Genomic DNA, 23,375 nt, shown 5'->3' on the forward strand with positions numbered 1-23,375 from the left:
AGCAAAGACCAACATGCTCTTAAAACTGTCCTGTAGCATCCTGAACTCTTTCCTATTGTATTAGACATGAATTTAGTTTTAAGCTTCTGATGATCAAATAATGTGAACATTGTGTTTAAAATCATCTCTGGTTTCTTATTTTATTAGAAAATTTGGTACCTTTCTAAAGAACTCTAATTGTTCTTTCTACTACACTAATACAGCCAATATAATCACTTAGTTCAATAAATAATAAAGTGCATTATATCTCCAACAAAGTAGTGAAGCAAAGTTGGAAGAAATAGAACAAGAGAATGTACTGGTATCGCTGTTTTGTAGTATAAATGTGTATAAATTGTGAGGAATATATGGTAAGTGTATATACGTTAAATATTCATTAATATTGTCTATAATCACTTTACTCTGCTTCCATAAAATTCAAATATGCCTAGTCCACATCTAGTCAGTATAGATCTTTTTTCTGGAATGAAAATTTTAAAAAGAAATCTGAGGATAGGCAACTTTTCTATTCTTATTTTATTATTCTCTCAATTCATGTAAATGTAGTAGTCCTGGCTTCTGAAAGCATTTGTCATTTTTTTTGTTCTTTTCATGCTGTTTCATGAATCCGAGGAGCATGATGCATTCATTTGTCATCATCGTTGTGGAAGACAAATACAACTGCATGAAAATGTTCAAGATTTTTTGGAAACCTTACATTCTTATAGTTGAAGAATTTTACTTTAAAACTTTTCAAATTTCAGACAAAAATGTGTCTCATTCATCATCTTATTTCTACAAACTGCATTATAGAAGCATGGTTAAAAATACAAACTACAATTAATAAAAAGGAGTCGTAAATTTTAAAGAGAACAAATATACACTCCAGAGTCCCAGAGAGGATAGATAACAAGGAGGATTCAAAGAGGAATGCATGGATTTCCCTGGGAAGGAGAAATAGAAGAGATCTCCTATGAAAACTGGAGCTGGGGGTTGGGAGAATGGGAGATGGGAACTTGAGGCAGCCTGTTGGGCAGAATGGGTATTGGAGACAGGTTGGGGGTAGATTGGAGGGGAAGAGTTAGGGAAGAAACATCTTGCTAGGTGGGCATTTTGGGGTTACAGAAAACCAGTTGCCAGCGAAGCCCTCAGGAATCCAGAAGGATGCCACCAGCTAAGACTCCTGGCAATACTGGGGAGGGTGCCTGAACTGGCCTTCTTCTGAAATCAGATTGTCATAGGAGAGCTTTTGTCCAGTAACTGCCAGAGCAGATGCAGAGATCCACAGCCAAGCACAGGTGCTAGCTTCGGAGTCCTGTTGAAGAGAGGAAGGATGGATTAAATATGCAAGGGTGGTCAAGATCATGATGGGGAAACCCAAAGAGACAGCTGACCTGAGCTTGTGGGAGCTCATGGACTCTTAAACAACAATTCAGGATCCTGCATGGGACTGACCTAGGCCCTCTGCATGTGTGTGACAGTTGTGTAGCTTGGTCTGTTTGTAAGGCTCTTAGCAGTGAGATCAGGACTTGTCCCTGGTTTTAACTAAATTTGGAGACCTGTTCCCCATGCTGGATTACTTCACCCAGCTTTGGTCCTGCCTCAGCTTGATGTGTCATGATTTGTTCAAGCCCACAGGAGACCTGCCTCTTTCTAAGTGGAGAGGGAAGAGGAGTGGTTGGAAGGCAGGAAGGGGAGGGAAAGTGGAGAGAGGGAAAACTGTGGTCAATGTGTAAAATGAAAAAAAAAAGTTAGCTCAATAAAATTTAAAAAAAAATTAAAAAGAAAAAGGAGGGGTATATAGGAGAATTTGGAGGTAGGAAAGGGAAGAGAAAAATGCTGTAATTATACTAAAATTCCCAAGAGAGGGAAAGGGAGGAGAGGGAGGAGCGGGAGGGAAGTGGGAGGAGGGGAGGAGGTGGAAATTTTTAATAATAAAAAAATCATGAAGAAAGAAAAATAATAAAAGAAAATGGAAAGTAATTAAACTGAAAATGAATGAAGCAAAAAAATTAAATTAGAATACATTAAACCAAAACAACAAATGATGACTTTGCATGATTTATACATGTTTTATGTACATGGCAAGTCCTGGGATGTGGAAAGGTTAGTAGTGCTCCTGTAAGTGTCCTCAGGAGACTAGAAACCAGAGATCGTCATTTTCACCAGAGATTTGTAAACCAGTCAAGCAGCTGATTAGTTCTAGGACTAAGAACAATTACTGCATAGTTTCCATACACACAGGACGGGCAAATGTTTTCTTCGAGCTACTCTTAAGTAGCTTAGAGATTTTTCTGCAAAAGGTACTTTGCAAAGACTTGTGGTGCTTTTATGATGTTGTTTTGAGAGACTCATTATCAACACATCATGAAAATATGACCCGATGGGCATTTTCCATATTTCATTATTTAGTATAATTCTTAATCAATATATGAAATTCTACAATAAATTTAGAGGCATCTTACCAACCCTTCATTTAAAACACTGCCTGAAGGTGACTGGCATGCCAGACAGCCTGGAGACACTGTATTGAAAGCTAGTCTCCAAGCAAATCAATGGATTCCCGCCTTGAAACCAGTTCAAAAAACATTTTTACCAATCCATGAAAGAATACTGAAGGTAAAATTGTAACGAAGAGGCCTTCAGTGAGTGGGGTCATCCATTCTTGTACTTTGTTTTTGCTTTCTAATATAAAAGTCAACCAATATGTCTTAACAGGTCATCAATGTTATAGTCTTTTTTCACATTTGTGCTCTATTCTGTAAGATCCCCTCTACAAAGAAAAGTGTTTATTGATTTCGCTTTGAGCAGCCAACTGTATATTTGGAGTCTCTTGGCTCAATCAACCAACTTGAAGCCTTTTGCAAGTGTTAACTCTTATTTTTTGGAATGTTTCTTAAATTTTTTACTTTCCTAACTGAAGGAAATACGCGTATTGTTTCATAGGCACAATTTATAGTTTGCATCAAATATAAATATATTTATAAGCAGACATCCAAAGTAAATATTTGTTACATTCTCATCATTCTCATTCTTTGATAGTAATGCAATATCTTGTTGTAGCAATACTTCAGTTTTAACCTGTGATATTACCCACTTATTTTTTATTTTGTCCTTGATCATGTCATAAAATTACCTTTTGAAGCTGATCTCTGAAAAAAGTCTGGAGAAAGCATCACACTGTTATTCTCAAATCTACTCTGGAAAGGAACATAGAGATTCATATGAGGCAAGATTTTTTTTCTGACAAATTGAAGCTGTGATATTTGAAGTTTCAATTACCTGTTCCATCCAGCATTCATAATTTGTTTACCTGTTTATTCAAAAAATATTTACATAAGAAAGAACAAGTAACAATAATTTATACAATATTAGATGTAAAAAAATTACACTAAAAACTGAATTCACACTTGAATGGAAATATAGAAATTAGAAGAAGAGGGTTTGACCAATATTATCAGTTTCCCAGTATCTACCTTAAAGAAGTTCACAATAACATGAAAATTCTATTTCACAAACCAATACATTTCTTCCTTAAATACTGTGTTAAACCTCTTGGGAAATTAATGAAATAAAGACTCTTCCTCAGACTCTTAGAGTCATTTATTTCTATAGAAATTTGTTTTTGCAAAACATGACTGTAATAACCAATTTTATCATTGTAAATTCTATGTTCTGAATTTTTATCTTGGTGTTTACTTCCTTGAAGTCCTAGACCATTATTATCATCTTAATACCCTTATAAAAAATAGATATTTCCTGGTGATTTCCCATTATTTTTTTTGGAAAATTGAGTAAGGTGTACAGAGAAGAAAAAATTGCATATGTAGATATATTCAGTTCTGACTAAAGCTACACCTATTTTACACTGATTAAATATATAATCTATATTTTGGCATAAACATGAAATTTTATCTTAACTATTGCTACGCAACTATCATTTGAATTCTAAATAATTTGAGATGTTCAATCATTTCTCGTGAATAATGTTAGTCTTAGTTAATAAAAAGTATTATGCCCTCATGGGCTTCTTTAAACTGAAAATACAGTTACATCTTGGTGTTTTTCTAACTATTATAACATCTGCTTCCACCGTGTAAAATGAGTACCCTCAAACTGTTGATTGCAATGTGGTTCATGTTGCTAGCAAATGCAGTTGCTGTATAATTATTAAAGAAAGTGGAAAATACAAAGTAAGTTCAATGACTCATAGTTCTATAACCAATTGAAATTTTGTTAAACTCCTTCCAGAATGTAATTAATGATGATATTAAATGATATTTTAGCCTACAAAAGCGACACTGATTTTCACCACACATGTGTTTTGAGCATTCTATTTGTTGAGTAAATATTATAAGAAAGTGATATTTTAATAACTTCAGAGTCATTCTTACAGACATGATAATTTATTTAAATGTTATGTTATAAAAATTTTGTAATGTTTTTAATTGTCCTCATTTTAAGCAATCTTCCAATTTAAAACCTGACTACATAGTACATATTTACATTTCTAAACATTTAAAAACTGAAATTTTCAGAGGCTTTTATTAAACACATAAGAGAATATATGGTTTTCATATATTTTTGAAGATAAGAATCTGGCATTTGATATGCTCCATATTTTCCATAGCACATTGTTTTTCTGCCCTCCTTGTGTAACAAGTATGTTAATACTCTGCCTCCTACATTTATTGTCAAGAGTTCTCCTATTTTTTCTGTTGCTTTGTGTTTGTATATAACATATACACTACATAAAAATATAATGCTTGCTTAAATACACACTTCCTTTAGGTGATTTGCCACAAAACTTTATTTCAGAAAAACCCTGAGCTTGTTATTTAAAAAATTTGTTTATTGCCTTATCTCCCTTCGTCCCCACTTCATCCTTCCCATCCTTCATTCCATCTTTCCTTTGCCATGATGATGATCCAATCCCAGTTCTTATGCATGAAAAGCAGGCACTCAATCACGGAAATGGATCTGTACACAGCTAAAATGTTGAGATAGACATCCAAATGTAATTTCAGCTAAAACTTTGTATAGTTGTTGGTTAATTAGTAATGAATTAACTTTGAATTATTATGTGGCATACACTTCTGTGTTTAACTGCCTTAATTTAAATAAGTTCTTTCTTCAAATTATTTATAAATTGTACTTTTCGAACTGATTTTTATTTTTAATTTCTATTTTTATCATCACTCCATTAACTATTGTAAATTGAACAATCTATTTAAAATTTCTTTCTCTAGCAGTGTGCCATAGCAGTATGTATAGCCATTGTTTAGCTAGTGTATAATGCAACACCCTGCACTATATTTATTTTTGGGCTACTTTCCATCTCTTCTTTTCTAATTATTTGTATAGACAAATAATGGTACAGTATTTCACTGGTTCCACCAAGTTTATTAATATTTTCATTGTGTTTGCTTTAATCTTAGATGTCAATTATTAAAACATTGCTTATTTTCAATATTATTACACCTCCTGAAGTCCTCAGTCTATTTAAATCTACATCTAGACATATGTATAGTCTTATGTATATAGGCAAATAGTTTTGTAACAAACTACAAAGAGTAGATTTTAGGTGGCAATTTTTAATTATCTCTAGGGAATTTTATATGGGAAATTGTATAGGTAGATAATAAATCAAAGAATTGCCAGAGAATCAAGGTCCACTCATATGTATTGACTTGATGAACACTCCCATAAGAAACTGCCTTATCTTTCTCTACAACTGCCTCTCTTTCCTACTAATTTTTGACTGATAAATTCAAACCATGGGTTTTATATTAATCATCTTGACTAGGATTAGTCTGGAGATGGGAATATAGCTGTGAGTGTGTCTGCCAGGCCAAAATCTTTTCAGAAAAGTTCAGCTAAAAAGAAAGTTTGGCACAGACTTATGAGCTTGAGTTCTAGACAAGAGTTAAAGTATGAATGTGTATCACTCTCAGCTGGATGTCTGAGGACAGTGTGATGAACCACTCCTTTCAGTCAGCATTCATTCTTAACTGTGATGCCCTGTTTTCTTTCCAGATGTGAGCTAAAAGGCATCCTTCCTCTTTTGATTACTTTATTTCCCAAGTGTTTGACCATTTCTGCCATTAGAAGGACTTCACTGTTCAAAAATAGCAGGAATAAAGTTAATCAAAGTAAGAGATTTTTCATCCAATACCTTTATTTCAAAGTGGCCAGCAAAGTGTGGATTTTAGGTGATAAGTTTCTGCAGAACGGAAAGCAAGTTGGTCCACAAGATCAAACACAATGATTTATCTTGTATTATATATTCTCATGGTTATTGTCAAGTGTCTCTAGTGAATATAGTATGTTTGAATATAGTACTTGACTCTATCGCAAATACAAGCTTATTATATTTTACACTAGCTACAAAATGTAATATGAATAATTTACAGTTATAAAAGGAATAGTATTTTAGTAAGCTCAAAAATTTTAAATTAATTTTTAATTTAGCTTATGACTTTATAATTTAAATTATTAAAGCATAACACATTATATCATCAATAATGTCATTATAAAATAAAATATGATTTTTAGTAGGTACTTATTTGATGGATTTTATACTCTTCATCCTTATTTTTTTTCATATTGACCTAGAAATAAGTTGATCATATTTATGAATTTATTATTACATATGAACTTTGTAATTTGATTTGTTTTTTCTCTTTATATGTTTTATTCAGTTTCTTTTGAAAGATTTTTAAAAATTATCCACATTGACTTAATATGCCTCCTTTTATTGTCCAAGTTTAGATATTTGTAATGTGACCCGATATTATAAATTCTACTTCAGACAATGATGAGAATTGGCTTGTAGATGACTTAAAACATGTCAAGTTGATTTAATTTATTTTATTAGTTTTAAAATAAGAAATTCCCATTAATATTTTTTGAAAATCGTTTTATTTTCCAGGCTATTGCATAATATAGCAGATAGAAAACAATAGAATACTAGAAATGCCTGTGTGAACCACCTTCATATCTCCACTTTAAAGAAAGTCTTCTGAGTTTTAAATAAACAGAATTGTATTCTAATATGTTAATTTACTATTTTTAATATATTTTGATTACTAAAACACGATTAATAAAAACTCAGGGTCAGAAATTAAGGTTCAACCTGAAGATCTGAAAAGCAAAACAGCCAGCTACCGGCTCTTACTCTGACCTCAGTCTGAAATGGTAATTCTGCCTTCCAGAAACTCAGAATGAGACTGTGTTTAGAGCTGTTTCTTCCTGTATTATAAACCTCTCTATTTCTGGGATTAGAGACTTGCACCACCATGATTAAAGTCATGCACCACTCTGTTTTTATGGCTACTGGGATTAACAGTGTGTGTTACCATAACATGGTCTGTAAGGCTGAGCAGTGGGACTGTTTTACTCTCATTTCTTCAGATAGTATTTATTTATTAAAACACCATTGAAATACCACTAACAGATTATATTCTTTTATTACTCCATTAAAGAGGAAGGTTGGTATTGTGGTGGCATGTGGAGTGGAAATTTAAAACTTGCTTATTTCTTATATTCCGTTACATTTCTGCCATGGAGATGCCAGGTCAGACATGCTGAATCATTCCTGGTAAACCATGACCTCGTGGTGAACACAGATTAATAGAAATGGGTTAAGTCAAGATGTGAGAGTTAGCCAATAGGACACTAGAGCTAATGGTCAAGCAGTGTTTTAACTAATGCAGTTTCTGTGTGATTATTTCAGGTGTAAGCTAGTCAAGTGGGATTTCAAGTAGCCCGCTCCCCCGATAGCACACGAACAACCAAAAGATAGAACCAATGACCAACAACAGCAATTCTATTTCTTTAATGAAACACCCTTCCTCTGCTCTTACTGTGTTATTCTATTTTATAGTATTAATGTGAGTAATGCCAGTAATATTGGGAGACTGTTCTGTGCTCTCTACAATCACAGTATAATTGAGTGCAACACACTCATATACAGTAATATTTGATGAGGTTTGATGATTTAGTATTTCTAATTTTACTGTCAGATGGAAAAGTTTGCCAGTATAAGGCTGTTAACTTATTAATGATGTGCTTCCAAAGGTACTATCTGTTATGATGTCTAGATATTTTTAAGTATAGTTGTGTTTATGTGAGTCCATAATTAGAATCCTTTACCTCAGGCATTGTTTTTATGTATTACCACACAATTACCTTGTCCTTACCAACTATATCTTTTCTGTTTATTTTCATCTTCTCTCTGTCAAGTCCTTTAGTGGCTTGAAGCAGCAATACCACAAAAAGAGTGTAGGAGTTGAAGAGTAAACAAAACTAAAAGTTGGTAAATGAAATTTCACCCAAAGACACTCCTCACAACTAATTTGTTTCACCCTCTATCCCTTTTGTCTGCACCCTCTAAATTTGAAGGTGACAGTACACAGCGCTGATTTGTGCCTCTGAATGCTAGACTTTCTATACATATACCAGCTAAAGTTCACTTGAGGGTATTATGTTTCTAATACAGAGAACACAGAGCAGGGAGTGAGGAAATTGGATTTTCTGCCCCCTCTGATGTGTTGAACTGAAAGAGATATGTTTTCTGTTCCACCACTTGTAGAGAAAAAGCAGTTTGAACTGAAAGGAGAGTACTGTTGAGATTAATGCTGTGATTGAATATGACAATTATATACAAGTTGAAGACAAAAGGAGTTTTCTAAGGAGGAAGGAAATTCTAGAGCCAGGCTTCATGATGGTAAGTACAAATGGAGCCCTGGCGATTTCTTTGGTGGATAGAAACAATTAGATAAACACCACAAACATAGTCTCACTCCTGGATGATCAATTGAATTTTGAAAAAGCAATTATTTAAAGGATTTAAAGACAGGAACTTTAAGATAAATCTCTCTGCTAAAATACTAGTTTGATATAGACCCCTCTTGTTACGGATATCTCAATGAGGAAATTTTGATATTAAATAATGAAATAGTTCAATACTTATTGAAAATTCAATAACTACACACTGATCGAGAAGACAAGAGTGTACAATAAAATCATTAGACAAAAATACTAACATTTTTGCCAAATATTATTAGTATTTTAATGGATTTAAAATATCACATATTAAAGATAATCATCACCAAAATGTTGAGATATTGAGTAATAAAAATTCCAAAGACTAATGGGCAAAATCTTGACTAGACACTCCAAAGTTAGAGAATTTATAAATGGTCAATCAGCATAAAAAGGTCATATTCACTATTTGTCATGAATAAACAGATGAAATTACTTTTATTCTAGTATAAAGTAGCCAAAATTGATAATTTGTAAAGCTCTGAAATTCATATTTGACAGTCCAGTGACTAAGAAGTATGAAACCAAAGCATCACCAAGTTCGTTGTTATCTGAGGGTTTTATGTTTGTTTCTAACCTCTCTCTGGAGGAAAAGCGGATTGTATCTTCACATCACAGAAGACAGAAAGGATAAATGTTGCATGATAATACTAGTTACAGAGAACTTAATTCTAATCAGAGGGATCTCACATGACCTAAATACATTTTATTAATTATTTTTCTTACTAATTTTAATTATTTATCATTATGTGCATGTGACTGTAATTGTCCGTGAAAGCAGAGGAGAGCATTGGGTCACTTGGACCTGTTATTAGAAGTAAGAGTGAATTGTGCAGCTTTGTACTGAAAACTGAACTCTGGTCTCCTGTAAAAACAATTTGCTGAGAATGTCTCACCTTCCACATCACAGTACTTTAGTGATAGTTATCATATTCTAATACAAGTTTTTGGAAGCAACACTGAAGCCAAACAAATGCTTGTTAACTATTCTTTATTGTAAGCATAGCTATATTTAGAAACACTGTAGACATCTCTCTGGGTTTATCTAGGAGGGTGCTTCCAGAATGGTTTAACTGAAGAAGCAAGACCTATGGTTAGTTTTCAAGAAAGGAATGAAGATACTCCAAAGACACATTTGTTCTTCTGATTAGAGTTTATTGAAAAAAAAAAACCTCAAGGTTGTGGGGTGCCTTCCCCACAAACTTCATGCAGGGAGAAGGAAAATATAAACCTAGTGACAGGCAGAGGAAAAATCAAAAGAGTTTTCATTGAGTTTTGACAGATTCTCAAACCATCAATGCAGAAGAAAATGGAGCCTACATAATAAGCCCATGCAAGACCATACCTTGGTAATGACTGGTTACTTTTGCATCTCTTTGCTTTCAAGTTAAACCTAAATCCCATATGAAAGCCCCAAAGACAAACTTGTGGATGACTGAAGCTATTCATCTACTTTTTTATTTTTTATTTTTTTTCCGTTAGACTTGTTTATTCAAGAATCCGAAAACACTCTTTCCACTTCCTCCCCTCCTCCCAATACCCTCCCGCTCCCCCCACTCCCTCTCCTCCTCCCTCACCATTCCCAAGAGCAGTCAGGGTTTCCTGCCTTGTGGGAAATCCAAGTTCCTCCTCACTCCCTCCAGGTCCAGGAAGGTGAGCATTCAAACAGGCCAGGATCCCAAAAAGCCAGTCCATGCAGACGAAACAAGACCCAGTTCCATTGTCAATGGCTTCTCAGTCTTCATTTGGACCTTGGGGGCTCAGTCAGCCCCCATGTCAGCCACATTCAGAGAATCCGGTTTGATCACATGCTCGTTCAGTCCCAGTCCAGTTGGCCTTGGTGAGCTCTCATTCGATCAGTCCCCTTGTATCAGTGGGTGAACGCACCCTTCGCGGTCCTGACTTCCAGTGCTCCAGTGTGGGTCTCTGTCTCTATTTCCATCCATCGTCAGATGAAGGCCCCCTCTGATTTTGCTTTCCTTGCTCACGATCTCCCTCCCTCTGCTTCTCATTTGGACCTACTTTTTATTTCCAAAGTTAAGTCACATTGAATGAATTTAGTTTTTCTTGCTTTATTGTGATTTGTTCCTTTGTCCTATTGAAGACAGGTGATTTAATGTAAACGTTGGGGCTTTTAGTGCCTGGGCTTTGACCTAAAAGTCTCTAGAAACCGACACTGCATTTGGGCAGTACCATTGAAATGGGTACTCAATGAACATAAATCAGTTGACTTGATCAAACACACAAATATTCCTCTTTTTCTGTTTCCTGATAATTGATTAGATATGACTTCCTCCATCACTTTCTCACAGGATGGATTAATCTTTCAAACTCTGAACCAGATTATACCTTTCCTACCTTAAGTTGAATTAATATGGATATCTTAATAGCTTTTGTTTTTCAGTCCTAGTTACTATTGTGGTTAACATGGAAAAACTTCAATGCTAATGTCATTGAGAATCACTAAGAATCACATTATCAGTGAAGAATGTTCAAAGAGTTCATTACTTTTTCGAAGAAAATTTTTACGTAGTTTTATTATTATTTGAGGATAATTCATTAACATTCTGATTTTTATAATCTCATATAAGGTTGATTCTGAAATAGACAGAAATGGTTCCAAAATATAGTCACTAAGTCAGAACAAGCAATTTTTCAGTGATTTTTCTGAATTTACTCTACAACAGAGGTATTCATTTAATATTCTTAATGAGCAGAATTCTCTAAGGGAACAGAACTGATAGGATGAATATACATATTAAACAGGAATTTATTACATTGGCTTATAAGAAGTAGTCCTGATAGTCCAACAATAGTTGTTTCACAATAGATCAAGCATCTAGGTGTTTGTCAGTCCACATAGCTGGATATCTTAGCAGTTCCTCTCTGGTGCTGGAGTCCAGGGTTATTCATAGAGAGAATCCAGTTTTAGTCTACACTAGAACTCAAGACTTTGGATCTTTTATTGTTGTTTTGTTTTATTTTTCAAGATGGGGTTTTTCTGTGTAACAGCTCTATCTGTACTGCAACTAGATCTTGTAGATCAGGATAGTCTTGAACTCAGAAATCCACCTATTTCTGCCTACTTGAGTGCTGGGATTAAAGGCATGTATCACCACTTCCTGACTAACATATTTGATTTAATGACAATTATAGTAACAGGAAAGTTAAACTTGCCAGAGAATGTGAGAGCAAGCAGACATAAACTATGGTCCAGATTTAGCATGAGTCTTCTTCAAATAATTTGATTAAAGAAATCCCTCAAAAGAGTGCTCAGAATCTTGGGTTTTAGTTGATTCCAGATTTAGTCAAGTTGGCAACCAACATTAACCATCACTGGGACATACCATACCTAGGCACCCTTCCTTAAATCTGTGCAGAGCAGGCTATTGCGTGCTAATAGAGGATAAATATACATTTTGGGCTATTGTGTTAATTAGATTGCAATTATTTAAGTGGAGTATATAACTATAAAATTTAAATATAAATAGAGTACCTAATGGTGATGCACTTAAAGAATTGTATTTAAATACTGTATCTTTCGATTCTAAGATATCAGCGAATAAGGAGGCTAATGTAACAGTTTATACATTTGACAATAACCAGTTCATTAAAGAAGTGGTTAAATCACAAATGAGACAATTATTAAGTGTTTTGCTTGATATTACTAGATTGGAAGGTCATGGAGTATGAGACACTCACTCATAATCAGATGCCTATAAAATCCAGAGCTAAAACTATTATACTAGCATTATTACTGGATCCTAAATGTCTTGCAATATCTACTGAAAGAAGCTAAGAGACTAATATTGGTGGAGGGGATAGTTTTATTCAAGTTTAGATTTGGGAAATTGAAATAAAGTCAACTGTATCAATGAAATTGGAAATGAGAATTCTCTTGTAATGGAGTAACAAAGACCCTACTAGCTATCATAGGCAAACAAACAAACAAACAAAAAGCCCAGTACCAATAAGGGTTTGCTTCTTTGGGATTTTTGGCCAGTGAAGTTTCCAGGCTTCACAAAAATTATGCTCGTTTTCTAGTGTTCTCAAATATCTTTCTGAACTTATTAATAAGACATTCTTACTGAGAATATACCACATACTTGAGTCACCAAATATAGAGAAATCAACTTGGTTTAATCCTTGAAACTTGATCCCTATTAGCTGGCTTCCATTGTGTTTGAAGTTATTAGGCATACTACCAGAAGAAAAGGGTAGTTATCAGTTTCATCCAGCTATAAACGGTGAAAGTTACAATAACCACTGGTTCGACAAAATATGCCTACTGTTGCAATATTAGCATGAATAGTTTGGAAGTAACCAACCAGTTTCTGATGTGCTATAAGGCGCACTCTTTGGGATGGAAATCATAAATGCCACTTTTACAGGGACACAGACCTGTGCCTGGAAAGGCCATAGGCCCTAAGGAAGAATGTAATACTATTCTTCTGTCAAAGAGATCTCATGTTAAAATGAATAATAATTAATTATATATGTGATATATGCATAAATCAGTGCACTTTCAATTCTCATCAGAGAAGCTCATCCATGTAGTAGAAGGTATTTAATACAGAAACTGCCAATTAGTTAACGTTCGAAAAATAAGAGACTATGGAGTACACAGTCCTAAATGGGAAACCCACATACTACACAACTTTTGCATACCTCAGGGATTTTCTTGGAAGATGGAGCAGTGAGATTGTAAGAGCAAGAGTTGGTAGATGACTGTAGTTGGAAGCTGCTCATTTGTTTCCTGGCCACCAGGCAAAAATAACCACACAGAAACTGTATTAATTAAAACACTGCTTGCCAAACACTTAAGTATATTGCTAGTTAGCTCTTATATCTTAAATTAACCCATTTCTATTAATTTGTGTATTGCCATGTGGTTGTGGCTTACTGATAAGTTTCTGTCCAACACCCAGTGTGTCTCCTGCAGTGAATATGTGTCTTCTGCCTGACTCTACCTACTCTCTATACATATCCTTTTTAGCCTGGCTATATTCTGTTAAGCCATTGCCTGAAAGCAGCTTCTTTACTAACCAATCGTAATAAAACATTTACAGCATACAGAGGGGATTCCCACATCAAATGTCTTCAAGGAAAAAGTATTTTCTGGTCAAAATAAGGAAGTTGGACATATGGATTCACACCATTTGTGACAGCATGCACAAACCATGAGCAAGCTTCCAGACAAAAATTCAAGCCAGACAAAATTCCAGTGTGTTGGACACCAAGTCCTCCCACAAACTGAGGAGCTATTAGTATTTAATAACTTCTTGGAATGCAGAAGTTTCATTTAAAAATATTTTTCTTCTAATTGGCTCCACTTCTGAGCATAATTGGCCAACACAATCTGGACTTGGTTGAGGAGGGGTGGAATTTGAAGTTGGGTGGGTAGGGAAGTGATATGAAAGAAAATGAAGTGGACAGGAGTTGGGGGAAGAGGTACATATAATAAAACTATAGTGCATGCTCTTCTCAAAGACTTAATACTTATTTCACTTGTGAGAACTAATGGTTAAGTATTTTGTAGAAGCAATTACAATCTGAAGTTGAAAGAGGCATATGTCTTTTGGGGGAGGATTATCCAAAGATATAGTATCATTTTTATTGCATCATTTTAGGGGTTTATGCTGAATACTTGGCTCATACCTGATGGTATCAATTTTAATCATCTGTCTGAAGTAGAATTTGACATTCTTTCAAATACGAAGTAATTCTTTGCCTTCTTTATATATAATGAATTCCTGTGAGAAAACAATTATACTCATATTTAAGTAGGGAGCAGATACCCTCATATCACTGAGAACAGAACATCATTGTTAGTTATTTATAATTATTTTTTAAAAATTTATACTTTATTATAAAAGCATTACAAATAAAAATTATACCCCCATTAACCAGATGCAAACTTTAAAACCCAAAATGCATCTATACAATTAGAATAGCCACATTCCTCTTTCAAATTAATGTCCTCTTCTATAATTATTGTTACATGTACTTTCATATTAATTAATATAGAGACTAGTGTTTTGGTGTGTGTGTGCGTGCGTGTGTATGTGGTATATGGCTTAGTTCCATTGAGTTATCAATACATAGATGGACATTAGTATGGCCTGTCACTTGGTTATGCACAGTCTATCAGGATAACTTTATCTTTTAAAAACTGACTCTGTCTCTCTCCTTTTCCAACCATTCACTTCCTGTAGATCTTCAGCTAGTACTGGGATTCTATTCTATTAATGCTAGGTTATAACCTGCTGTTTTCTCTAGGTGACAACATTGTTAAGAGTTCTTCTATGCAGCATTTCTGTCATGTTCAGAAGACTCTTCTAGTTCTCTGGATTTAATAGTCATCCCATCCTTCTTCTATGCCATCCCTGTAGCCTTTTATGTAGGAGTTGTGATGTCTCAATCAGGGATGGGCTCCTAAAAATTGCATATTCTTTGCATCTTCACCCCATTGCAGGTCTTTGCAATATCTGCTCTCTCTGTGAAAAGAACCTTGCTTAATGAGAGATGAAAGCAACACTTATCTATGAGTACAAAGATGGGTATTCTGAAAGTCATTAGACTTGTAGTTACATAGTAGTATATTATGACTATGTACATAAGTTACACAATATTGTTCAATAGTGGCACTACCACTTGGTGATAAGAAACAATTGACTATTTGGATTAAGATCTACCCAATAGGAGGAAATGCATACCATGCAATGCAAATCTAGTCAAAAACATTTGGATGGTATTTTCTTTGCTGTTTACATCCATTTATATCAATATTAATAGACAATTCTTTTATAACTTACAGTATAAACTATTTATTTTGATGTACGAATTAGAGTTGGACATTTGGGAACATTTTACTTAGCTTATGCATATAACTTCACTGTGCTTTTCAAATAGTTACAAATTTCAAGTAATGTCCCTTAGCACTATAAGTAGCATTAAGTTCATTTTCTATATTTCCTGATCTAATCCCAGAAAAATACCATTGTTTCAAGTATCCCCAGTACTTTTTAATGGAGAATAGTATTAGCAATAAAGTTTGCTGTGTAAGTTGGATTCTTGCTATGTTAGTGTTGTTGCTTTTAAACTCTTCCTGCTGCCAAAGTAAGGAATTGCATAATAAATAAATAAGTAAATATTTTATATATATACACACATATATATACATCTATGATAAATGTATGTATGTATGTGCATATATCTATCATAAACACATAGTTCTCTCTCCATTTATCGATCTTAGTGTGGTTTCTCAAAATGATATGCATATATTAGCATGCTTTTTATGATATATTATGTTGTCATCAACTATGAAAATTTTACTATGTGAACATTTCTGATTTCATCATCTTATTTATGTATTTCTCCTATAACTTTTATAACTTTGCTAGAGCCATGATGAGAGAAAAGATATTAATATTAGGGGTATTGTGTTCCTCACAACAAAGAAGTTATGGCAAAGAACTGTGCCAGATAGAGTGGGAATGGACGGCAATGAGAATCATACATCTAATGAAACCCAATTTGCTTTTCTTTTGAACCCAGGATAGTCACTAAACATATTTTCGCTAACCTACATTTAAATAAATAAACTCTTTTATAGAAGATATTGGACCTATCTTCTTTCCAAATCGGAAAGAAATAGCTTATCCCACATCATTCCATCGTAAACACTCCCACAAATCAAGATAACATGAAATACTTCAAATCTAACTTCTTTCTTATGATCAACATTACTCTGTATTATTTTTTATTTTGTTTTATGGTTCAGAAAGCACTCTGATTTGCTGAACAAAAGTTTTCCACTGAAAGCCAGACATATTGATATTATAGAAACTGAGCCCCTTTTAGTGTGCCTTTATCGTAATTCTGATCAAAACCTGGGCTATGTTTAAATACACTGGTTATGTCACCAGGTGTTTCTTCTCCATCTTTTCTTTAATTTGGTTTTCATAGTGTATATTATATCTTTCTTCCCTGAGGTGTGAATTATTTTCTACAATATAACCTTTCTGTAATTTTATTATAATTTTGAAAAAGATGAAATCTTCTTTAAATTTCTGATTAAATTCCAGTTCTTTGGTACACCTTGCCTATTATTTGTGACCCTAATCAGTGTTTCTTCATTGTATAGCATTTCAGCCTATTTGGTGAAGAGTTATCTCCAGATCAGGGACAAGGACCTATTGACATCTGTCCCATGGAAAGAATACCTTTACTTAGTGGTTTTCATTAATGTCCTTCTCTTTTCTAGGCCATGGGAAATCTGTTTTGGGTCTTCAATTTGAGGTCATTGGGCAGAACACAACTCTATGGAGGTGCAGGAACTCTATGATTGGCTGCGCAAGTCTCTTCATTCTCATCAGAATATATGTTTTATATACACAAGCAATCAAATCTCTTCCTTGGTGCTCATTCTAGTATGTGGCTCCAAGAATTAATGTTATCACTAAGCTGATCACAAATTGTGACTACTTTTCTGATTATCTTTTGGCATGAGAATTATTCTCCCTAAAACGTAAGTTTTTTGATGTGTTAAAATTATTTATTTAAATATTTAAATAACAAATATTAAATATTTGTTAATAAATAAAATTATTTATTTTTCTTGTGGCTTTTCTTGGGAAAAGCTAATTGATGGTTTCTAATGTTTTTTTATATATTACAGCCATATGTGGTAGCCTTATACCTTTTATTTTATTGATATATGTGCCTAGATGTTTACCAACGCTCTCAATATAAATATATGTAGCTACATAGTTCAACAGAGTGATGGCATTTTCATTCATACATTCAGTGTGGGTGACAATCTGTGGCAGATACAGTCACTTAAATTATATACAGTAACTCTGTTACTACTTTATAGTTCACAAAGAACTATATTTTTTGTTTTAAAAAATGTTAATATTTTTGCTTTAGTTAAATATTTTTTGTTTTAGTTTCTGAGATGTTATATGCTTAACAGCTATCACAAGCACACGAGTAAAATTCCATTCTATTCAAATTAGAGTCAGGTAGATTGAACCCTCAATTAGGTCTTTCTCAATGTTCTCAACATGCAGAAGCACTCATCTTAGATAATGCCCAACCCTTTGAGAGGAACTTGTCTCACGATGCCATATCTTTTCTTTGATTATATTATATTATATTATGGCAGTGGAGATGTTGAAGATATAATTAAGCTTCCCAATCAGTGAATTGGAATTAATCAAAAGAGAGAAAGGTCAGAAACACTGCAGGTAAGTAGGTTCTTCCTATTGACCTTGAAAGAACAGATGCCTATTCTGAATTGCATATCTGTGAGATTGCTGGTGAGATGAGGATGCTCACAAAGAGTGTGGTAGAGCATTCTTCAGTAAATGCTTGCAGAAAAATGATATTTCAGGCTATGACCACAAAAACATGAAATATTCAAACAGTTAAATGTCGGAAGATAATACTGAGCCTCAAAGGAAAATGTGTTTCTGGCTGACAGGTGGAATTTAGCCTTGCAAAAACCACTAAGGACACGCTTAAGCTAATCCATATTTGATCTTTGAGCCATGAAAACTGTGATATAATTAATACATATTATTTCACACCTCAATACCCTGATGTGTTGTGGTAAATTCTTAGTGATAAAATTACCACAAAAGCTTGGGAGAAACAGAAGAACAATACAAAAGTTTTTTTATTTTATTTTAATATTTTATTTACATTATCCCTACAGTTAACACAGGATTTAGAATTCATAAACTTGCTTCATTTTTGCTCTTTTAACCATCTTAGAAAAATTAATTGATTTATGTGTGGAATACATACTCAGGTATTTTGCCAGCTTCAGTTGGGTATGATTTTCCTGAGATCCTTATAGATAAACATTCAAGATTAGCTGCCCTAAGCCAATTAACTTTGTATGTGGTGAGTTTTGACATTAGCCTATAGCAGCTGCAAAATAAATGCTTATGTAAATATTGGATGAATTTTAAAATATAGTTTTTCTATTTTTCTTTATTTTTTATTGTAGATGATTTTTTTTCAAACAATGTTTTCTGATTATGGTTTCTACTCCTTCCTCTCTTGTCAGATCCTACCCAACATCCCAACCATCCTACCCATCAAACTCCATACCTTCTTTCTCTCTTTGGAAAACACATAATCAAAACAAACAAAAAAATAGAATTTAAAAGTAAAGCACAAAACAAAAACAAAGAAGAATAATATATGTGCATACACACAAAATCATAAAAACTCAAAATCAGAAACCATAATATTTAAATGGAGACTGCTCTTTTATTTCCCAGACACCCAGATGTGAATAATTTCAAAAAACTGTATTAATTACAACACTGTTTGGCCTAGGACTCAGACATCTTAAATTAACCCATTTCTATTTATATATGTATTGCCACAAGGCTGCGGCTTACTGGAAAGTTTCTAACACCTTTCTCTTTGAAAGCTACATAGCAATTCTCTGTCTCTGTCTACTTGCTCTCATTTCCTGCCTTGATTTACTTTGCTAAGTCATTGGTCAAAACAGCTTTATTAACCAATAAAAACAACACAGAAGGATATCCTACATCATTATATATAAGCAAAAGATCAATGAGGTTTTTTTTTTAATACCCAAACAAACCAATATGCAACAAAATAAACTCTCCAAAAATACCATTGAGGTTGCTTTGTGTTAGCTATCTTCTGGTAGGCATGAGGCCTACCCTTAAGTGTGGCCTATATACTCAGACACCATTGGAAAAGAGTAATTTTCCCTCTGCAAGTGGTTGCCAATTGTGTTGCAAAAGGAGCAGTGGGCTGCGTTCCTGCTGCCAGGCTCCCCGGCTAGTTTACACCCGAAATAATTACATGGAAATTGTATTCATTTATACACTGACTGGCCCATTAGTTCTATCCTCTTATTTGCTAACTCTCACATTTTGACTAACCCATATCTAATAATCTGTATGCCACCATGAGGTTGTGACTTACTGGTATGAGTCTAGCCAGTGTCTGTCTCAGGAAGGGGAATCATGGCATCTGCCTCACTCTTGCTTTCTTTCTCCCAGCATTCCATTCTGTCTACCCTGCCTACCTGTGTTCTGACCTATTAAAAGCCAAGGCAGTTTCTTTCTTAACCAATGAAAGTAACCCATAGACAGATGACCCTCTTACATCACAATTGGAAATAGCTTCTTAGTTACAGCGAGAGTACATGATCTCTCTCCCCTTTCAGTGCTGGAAACCTATTAGTTTATAACTAATGTGGACCTCTGTGTGATTTCTTTGAGACTTAATGAATGCAGAAAATGGACAGGACAGAAAACCTCAGTCAACAAAAATTCTACCACAATTCTTTACAGACCTGGAAAGGACAATTCTCAACGTCATATGGAAAAATGAACAAACAAACAGAAAACCCAAGATAGTTAAAGCAATCCTGAACAAAAGAAGAACTGCTAAATAGCTCATCAGTCTCACTTTGAAGTTGTACTACAGTGTAGCATGAGGGGCTGGCTAGTTGAGGTATCTGTTCCCACCCAGTACTCCACAGCTCCTTGCCTTTCTCAGCTGGGCAAGTTACATGCTGCCTCTTTGGTGATCTGCGCAGGAGAGGTGAAGGGAGCTTCTGCTTCCAGAATACTCCCAGTCTCTTTGCTCCACCCCTACTTCCTGTCTGGCTTTCCCGCCTATACTGCCTGCCTGGCCAATCAGCATTTTATTAAAATATGATTGACAGAATACAGACAATTCTTCCACAATTCTGTACTACAGAGCTATAGTAGTACAAACTCTGTGGTATTGGCTTAAAACAGATATTTTGATTAATGAAATTGAATTAAAGACCCAGGAATAACTCCACACACTTATGGACACTTGCTTTTTGATAAAGAATCCAGAAATACACACTGGAATAATGATAGCATCTTCAGTAAATCTTGCTGGTCAAACTGGGTGTCTTCAAATAGAAGAATGAGAACAGATTTATTTATATTTATCACCATGCACAGAACTTAAGCCAAAGTGCATCACAGTCTCAACATAAATCCAGATACACTGAACATGTTAGAAAAGAGGCAAGGGGAATAATCTTGAACTCATCAGACTTTTGTATGGAGCACCAATACCACAGGCACTGAGATCAACAATTAATAAGTGGAACCTCATGAAACTGTAAAAAGCTGGTGCAAAGTCTACATTTTATTTTCCACAACTATTCAGAGTTTGATATCCTTATATTCTCAAGTAAATTTTCAATATTCCAAGCTTGTCATGCAAAATGTTTCTGAGAATGAGACTATGGTACACTGAACAAAACTAAATGATACTTTTTTAAAATCTAAATAGGCTTTTCTGTTAAAGTTCTTACCTTTCTGTGATAGAGAATAAGTCCAAAACAGACATGCACACACACACTTAGTTCATGATTTAAAACAACATCAATAGACAATGTAGTTCAACTTTTATTTTAAGACTTCTAATTAGTAAGGGTCTTTTTTTGTTTGTTTGTTTTCAGACATAGTCTCCAAAATCTTTGTCTAACCTTGAAATGCTGAGACAATCTTAAAATCGGGTCGTTTTACCATCCACAGTGCTGGGATTCCAGTGAAGTGTGGTCATAGCAGCTTTTCTGTGGTAAGGTCTCCATCAGCTGAGCAGCCCAGCACCTGGATTAGGGTGGGTGGGTGGGTGTTTAGATTACCATCTGTGTTAGTAAGATTTAATTTACATGACAAAATACCTGACATAGATAAAAGGAGAAAATATTTATTGTGGCTTCTAGATTCAGAAGTATCAGTCCCTGGTTGGTTTCCACCATTGCTTTGATCCTGAAGCAACAGCGAATGTTATGGCGGAGAGAATGTGAGAGTACAGAAGTGAGAAGGAGTGAGTGAGAGGGAGAGAAAGAGAGAAGGGACACACACACACACACACACACACACACACACACACACACACACTGGTGCTAAGGACAAAGTCTGTCTTTTATCTTTCTATTGAGTTCCCACATGCTGTGCTCCTTTAACTCGGCCTAAATAACAGCAATGCCTTTCTATCATGAGTCCCTCAGGATCTACACCTAACATTAAGTCATAGTCCTCAGGTACCAGTCATCTCTCAGTGACTGCATCTGTGAGTCTACCACCAAAACTTCAACACATGAGCCTTTTGGGATTCATTTCATATTCAAACTAGAATACCATATGCTCATTTTTATTTTCCTTGGTTAAATTTTGAAGAGAGGAAATCAGAAATACGGACAAAGATTTGTCTTGAAATAAATATTGTTGTAATATTTTTTAAGTAGCCGTATTAAGTGTATTTACACTCAAAAAGTATTCAGCACTATTTTAAACTATTTATTTAGAATATTGTTTTTCTGACTATGTTAACCAATTTAATGTTTTCTTTTTATGCCAGTTTTCTCTTGTAACTTAAGACTCCTCATTTCCCAAAAGGGGACTTGTTGAAATTATTGTCTTAACTATAATCACTTTCTGCTTCCCAGTGTGAGTTAAATTTCTTCACTATAACCTGTCTGTTTCAAATTAACTTCTCATCCGCTTCATGGCAAAATTTAGTCTGAAATCCTCCTTATGTCCATCACCACAATGAAAATGCAGACTCTTCATTTGGCTCTTTTCTCTTCCTGCACCACGGTTGAACTCTCCTCTCTCCAATTAACTGTTTGCTGCACATATAGTGCATGAATCCCTTCGATTCTAGGGGATTCTTTACCTCTCTCTATTTGTTTATCTTTTCCTATTTGATTACACTGTGAGAAACCATGTTGTTTCCAGGTCTACTATAAATACTGTGTGCTCTTCCTGGTTTTCTGCTTACCTGTTAGATTGTGTGTCCTTGAGTCCTTCTCCTGAGCGGTGATGGAGTGTAGTACAGGAAGTTATGGTATGTTCCACAATGAGCCCGATGTGATTCCTGTTGTTTCCATATTCATATCTACCTGTACTTTACGGTTGGTTTTCTGAGCACTCAAAATTTGTGAATTTTGTGATTAATGTGGTTGAGAGAAAAGAAAGTATTTGTGGATTTTAATAAATAAATACTCTTGATGCTTTTTTTTCTGAAATAATGTTCAATTTAAGACCACCCCTTCATTTTTAGTATAGAAAAGCCATCGACACAAAATTCTTATATCATACATGTCTTTTAGATGAACTTAAAGATAGTTTTTTTTCTGAAAATAATCACAGGCATATATTGTTCATACAACTCATACATATCTGTGTGAAAATAATTAAGTTGCTTATAATAAAATTCTTACTATAGCATTTACACTATTGCCCCTTATATTTCCTTCTTCTTTCACATACAAGTAGATTTATTACAAGGTAATACATCTATTTTGTTTATTACAAAGTAATAAATCTGGTTGGTTAAGTTTGCAACAAGCAAACTAATTTTTGTTTCAAAGGGAAAGAGAGTAAAGTATATTCATGGAGAAATATATTAAAATTACCCATAGACAAACACTGAATAATTATCTCCACACTTTCCATTATCATTAGTGTACCCTATGCACAAGTATTTTGGTGACTACTGTTTAAGGAATCTTATTT

The 23,375-nt window shown here is 34.3% G+C and overlaps 1 long non-coding RNA gene across 1 annotated transcript; it reads right to left on the reverse strand.

Annotated features, from left to right (window-relative positions):
* Positions 1-416: 416 nt before the first annotated feature.
* Positions 417-19,858, reverse strand: LOC125408171 (uncharacterized). Its single transcript, XR_007234408.3, has 5 exons — positions 19,786-19,858; positions 14,464-14,558; positions 3,262-3,292; positions 3,116-3,179; positions 417-1,294 (listed from the first exon to the last, which is right to left on the reverse strand). It is a non-coding gene; the product is annotated as an uncharacterized LOC125408171 (long non-coding RNA).
* Positions 19,859-23,375: the final 3,517 nt, after the last annotated feature.

This window comes from Myodes glareolus, chromosome 8, assembly GCF_982192425.1.
Source record: "Myodes glareolus chromosome 8, mMyoGla1.1, whole genome shotgun sequence".
NCBI lineage: Eukaryota > Metazoa > Chordata > Mammalia > Rodentia > Cricetidae > Myodes > Myodes glareolus.